We start from the raw sequence: 6000 nt of genomic DNA on the forward strand, positions 1-6000 counted from the left end.
AAAGGGGTAACAGTAATTGCCCCATGACAGGAAATCATTTCTCCGTATCTTCCCCATCCATCTTTTTGAACCGATCACCCCTTAAATTTTCAAGCGTGAGAGAATTCAACCAAGTTTTCTTTCTATAATCTCACCCTAGTTTAATACTTTGATGACTCCAAGAAATTCTACAGGGTTAGTGTAGGGGGTCAGCATGACGCTGTTACAGCGCCAGGGGTTTGAAACTGGCGCTGTCTGTAAGGAGCTTGTACGTTCTCCCCATGTCTGCATGGGATTTCCCTGTGGGCTCCGGTTTCCTCCCACCCTTCAAAACCTACCGGGGTCATAGGTTAATTTGGGTGTGATCGGTAGCACGGGTTTAAATGGCCGGAATCGGCTTCTACCGTGCTGTAAATAAAATTTATAATTTAAATTTAAAACATCATCCAAAATTGATTTGATCATCCCTAGGTTCCTTCATTTATAAATGTTCTCAATATCTGTTTAGTCGGCCAACGCCACTGCTTCTGAATGCATTATGCTTCCCCAATTTACAGAACACCTATTAATTAGTGTCTTCGCTGAATGCCCCCATTAGCTACTTTTCTGTATGCAGAAGTCTCTCTGTGTAAATTATCACTGCAGATAGCTCCATGGTGTTGAACGTGTTCACACCCAGCTTCTGAAAGACCGCAGGCGGTCCGGTGGAACCAATGGGAGATGCTGCACAGCGTCACCACAATTTCTCAGAAAATTCAAAAATGAACTGTGCCAATTAAACTCATGCTCTGAAAAGTATTTGCATCGATACCAAGACCTGCAGGACTCCTCGAAGCATATTTAAGAATCTGAAGTATTCTTTTAAAGTGTGGTTACCCATGAAAGATAGAACATCACAGCACATAAACAGGCCCTTTGGCTCTTCTAGTCTAGGCCAAACTATTATTCTGCCGAGTCCGACTGACCTCTGCCCAGTCCATATCCCTCCATCCCCCCTCCCATCCATATACCTGTAAGTGTTAAAATTCAGCTGGCATTCACCACTTCTGCTGACAGCTTGTTCCACACTCCCACTACCCTCTGTGTGAAGTTCGCCTTATTGTTCCCCTATCACCCTTAATCCATGTCCTCTGGTCTGTACCTCACCTACCCTCAGTGAAAAAAAGCCTGCTTGCATTCTCCCTAAACATACCCTTCATCATTTTAAATATCAAATCGACCCTCATTCTTCTCCGCTCCAGGGAATAGGGTCCAAACCTATTTAACCTTTCCCTATAACTCATTTCCTCAGGTCCCAGCCACATCCTAGTACAGTTTGATGTACATTCCAAACTAATCGATCAGGATCTGGAATGGGTTGTGTCAAGTCAGCTCAGGCTGTGCCCAACCAGGATTGGATGGTTTAATATTACCACAGACACCCCCAGATTTTGATCAATAAATCAATAATAATATTCCTCGCAACAGTGGAGGTCAAGGAATGACTTGATTGCAGTGGGTAAATACAAAAAGTTGAAATAAATTAATTAGGGAAGATCTTATGACCTTATCAAAGGGTTCAAAAACCAGGGGATGCACACGTAAATAAATTGATGGAAGGATTTGCAAACAGATGAGGAAATATTTTCTCAACAAGGGGACAGCAGTGGAAAGGGTTAAGAACTTCAAAATTCCAGGGGGTCAACATCTCCAAGGATCTGTCCTGGAGCCTCCATGTCGAAGCAATCACAAAGAAAAGTTCACCTCCCTATTTTTGGCCCTGACTTCAAACCCTCACCTTGGCCACCCGCCCATCCATCCGAGCTCCCGACACCTTGACCGACCCAGGTACTTACATCAGTCAAAAGTAGTATCCGTGCAAAAGTTGACCACCCCCCGCCCCCCCCACAATTTGACTTTAAAAATTGGTCATATTTACCCAGTTATAACCCACACATAGTAATCTTTGAGAGGCAGTATGCAGTTTATCTCCAACCAATCTATTCTTTTGGTTTTGCCTTGGAAAGGGATAAATGTGCCAGCGCAATGACTCCTGCTCTCTTCACTTCTCTCACCAAATGAAGTTCTTCCCCCTGCCCCTTCCCCCCCACCATTTTGTTCGGGCACCTGTCTTCATTTTGCTCAGACCTTGATGAGGGGCTCAAGCCCAAAACGTTGGTCTTTGGATACTGTTGAGTTTCTCCACTGTCGTGTTTTTATTTCATCTGTAGACTTTCGTGTTTCACTCCTGTCTACTGCAAAACTCTGCAAATTCTTTTTGAGGGATGCCAACCCTGAAGAAGTTCTCCTTTGCTCTCCAAAGGGTGTTCTGCGGGATTCTCTCTCAATGCTCCCATCTGTAAATCCCTGCTGCTCTCAAGCTCTACGACTATGCACTCGCCCAGACTAGCTTCCACAGCCGCGGGGCCGACCTCACTCATCGTTTCCGCTGCCATCTTGCATGTCGTGTCTTCCAGCTCCCATCCCAGGCCTCCCTGTTTGGCTCCCACGAGGATCTCAAGTACCTGCACAGCATTGACTCTGGCTCTCTTCACTTCTCTGGCCAAATTAGGCTCCACCACTAACCATCCCCCACCACCATTTTGTTTGAGAACCTGCCTACATTTTGCTCAGACCTTGATGAAGGCCTCAAGCCTGAAACATTGGTCATGTATCTTTATCTTTGCTGTATAAAGTACATTGTAGTTTCTCGATCATCCTTTTCAGCCAGTCATTTACCTGGAGCAAGGTTCTACATAAAGCCAATGGCGGCAAGGCTAGTGCAATTATTAGTACAACACGATTGGAGCACAAGGGTTGGAATCTGACGCTGTCTGTAAGGAGTTTGCATGTTCTCCCTGTATCTGCATGGCGCTCCCTCCCACATTGTAAAGATGTACAGGGCAGTAGGTTAATTGGTCACATGAATGCATTTGCCAGGCTGGAATGTCCTGTTACCATGCTGTACCTCCAAATTAAAAGAAAATCTTAATCAGCTCCAAACTACAAATAGGCATTTATTTTCCCCCAGATGGAGGCTAAATTACAGTGGGCAATTCATCGACCAACCCTCAATTCTTTTGGATAGGGGAGGAAACAAGACCTCGGGGGTCCAAGGAAAGTGTTGTGGTTCTAATGAGAACATGCAAACTCCACTGAGTCAGCAGCTGAGGTCAGGATTCTCTGGCTTTCGTTAAACCTGCCCCCCCTCCCTTTTTCCCCCATTGCCTTCTCCCAGCTCTGCCTTCAAGATTCAAGATTCAATTTATTGTCATGTAATAAAACAGGGTCATATTGCATGAAAATTGCTTTTGTCTGCTGAAAGGCAAACAGATTCACCATCGGCAGAAATTGCCCAAAGCGCCTCTTACGGTTTGAGAAAGAGAAGGAAAAGAGAGTTCCTCTCAGAGTCACCACATGTCCATAGATTTTCCTCCAGCATTTCCGCAGCCCCCACAGAGTCCAGTCCAAACCATCAGCGACCCGAGCTCCAGAACCAAATCTCCGACACAATCAGAAACCCTTCACCGCCCTCAGCGCCCCATCGCACCCCGGTTCTGATACAGGTACCCCTTCATCCAGTTCAAGCCACTCTCCAGCAGCCTGCAGCCTGACACGAGTACCCCGATAGCAGCCCAAAGCCTCCGAGGGTTCCTCGTCTCAGAGCCCCCTCACTGGTCGCCGCAGAGCCCCCTCACTGGTCCGCCACTGTGGTCACCGTCCCGTGGGTTGTCTCCTCCGCTTCTTCTTCTCATATGGGGGTGGGGGTTTGTAGTGCCCTGCGTCAAGTCCTCCGCTTCCCTGGAGTCTGCAACCCCTTGCGGCTACTGCTGATCATCTAGGGCATGGACCCCGCGATCACGGGCTGTCAAACCCCCACGTGGAGCTGGGAAGTTGGACTCCACCGGAGCACTGTATCTCTGCTCCCCGCAGGTCTGCATCAACAGAATCCCTGCCGTTACGGCACCTCCAGCTCCTCTCCCTGTCTGCTTTCACACAAACATGATGAATTCTTACCTCATCCCTTATCATATCCCATGAACACCTTTGGTTGGGCTGGATTCCTCCCCCATCAGCACTGTCTGAATTCTGAGATTTCCTGCATCTGGCTCCTTCTGCTTATTCCTTGAAGAAGGGCTCAGGCCCGAAACGTCGGCGATCTCTTGGATGGATGAAAAGACCGGCTGAGTTCCTCCAGTATTTTGGACAATCACAGCGTCCTTCTGTGTTTCACTGGGGGCAGGAATGAACACGGGACACTGGAACTGTGAGGCAGCAAGAACTCGAGCCGCAGAACTTGTGTGGAAGTGAGAGCTTCCTGGGTCTCGTGGCCTGTTTTGATGCTGACTCAGGGCTTTTAACCACGAGATACTGCTGACTCCCCATGGCATATGACACCCTCCTAGTGTGAATGGAATCATGTTTCATGTGGAGCATTTATCATCTAGCCCATCAGGACAGTTCATCACTGAAATATTCCTGATAAATATAATAATCTAAATTCAAAGCAATGAATGTTTCAGTTATGATATATCATTTTGTCACTGCAAACTTGATGACTTGGGAATTTTTATTATTCCTAGTCAAAGGTCAAGTCGTAAGCAAACATGCAGATGGTTATCCTGTGTGAAAATTTGAACATCCTCAATCAGTTTCTACAGGAGGACCTTCAGGATTGAAAGGCGTCCACTTGGAACAGAGGTGCGGAGGTATTCCTTGCCACAGGCGGTTGTGGAGGCCGGGTCGTTTAAGGCAGAGATTGATAGGTTCTTGATTAGCCAGGGCATCAAAGGTTAATGGGAGAAGGCCGGGCAGTGGGGCTGAGTGGGAGAATGGATCGGCTCATGATCGAACAGCAGGGCAGACTCGATGGGCTGAATGGCCTATTTCTACTCCTATGTCTTATGGCTAACAAGCAAACTGCTGGAGGAATTCAGCTGACTGAGTGGGATAAAAATATTAGTCAATGTTTTAGTTTGGAATGCTTCGTCGAGATTGAGTGTGCAGAGGGGAGACAGCCAGTGTAATGAGGAGGGACCGATGAACCAAAGGTGATTGGGGGTGCTGAAGCAGAGGCAGATTAACCATTAAAATGAGCAAGTTTAAGTCTAGGGGCCTGGAAGGGAGGCCTGGCAGGAGGGGGGACCTCTACAATTCTTTCAACCACAAAAGTTCAATTGATCATCCCCCCCCCATACTTATTGACCCCCTTTCCACCCCCCCTGGCATTTTCTAACTCCTTGGATAGTTCCATCGACACCCCCCCCACCCCCAGCAGTTGATATCGACCACTGATATGTTACTTAACATAATGCCACTTTATTCTATTCAACGAAGGGTAGGGCAGGGGAGCAAGGTCGGGGGTTCCTTACTAAAGCTCAGCCTAGGGGCCCGGGTGGTAGTTAATCCGCCACTAGGGTGGAGGATGATGGAGAGTGGGAAGGGAGACATTTTTCTCCCCCTGATGCTGCTGGGCACCTCCAGCAGAATGCATCTTGCTCCAGATCCCTGCGTCTCTCACCTCTTCTGCCTCCAGTGTCTACAGGACATTGGCTTTAGAGAAACAACTGCCTTAATTCCACACTCTTTCTCACCCTAACGGGGCAAACAAAAGCTGATGCCTGAACTGGGTACATGGCACACTGAGCAGTGGTCAGTAGTGGCAAAGGTAAGAACCACTCTCATGTCCGATGCATGGAGACTGAGAATTTGAATTCCCCTCTGAGGACTTCAAATTTATTGTCAGAGAACGTAGATGACACCTGAGATTCTTTTTTTCCTGCGGGCCAGGCAGAATTCCTACTTCTCAATAGTGTAAGAAAACTGTACTCAAGAAATGATATGGACCCCGCTTTACGAAAGTAGAGCAATCCCTTGAAACCTTTCGTAAGCCGGAATGGTGTTGTGAAGACTCATTCATTGCTATTGAAGGATATTTTCACAAAAGCCGAAAGCCCATTCAAGTTTCTTTCGGATACCAAACACAGGTTTCTTCATAAAAGCAAATTTTCGTAAAGCAAGTATTCATAAAGCAGGGTATAC

The sequence above is a fragment of the Narcine bancroftii genome, chromosome 11 (genome assembly GCF_036971445.1).
Source record: "Narcine bancroftii isolate sNarBan1 chromosome 11, sNarBan1.hap1, whole genome shotgun sequence".
Classification (NCBI taxonomy): domain Eukaryota; kingdom Metazoa; phylum Chordata; class Chondrichthyes; order Torpediniformes; family Narcinidae; genus Narcine; species Narcine bancroftii.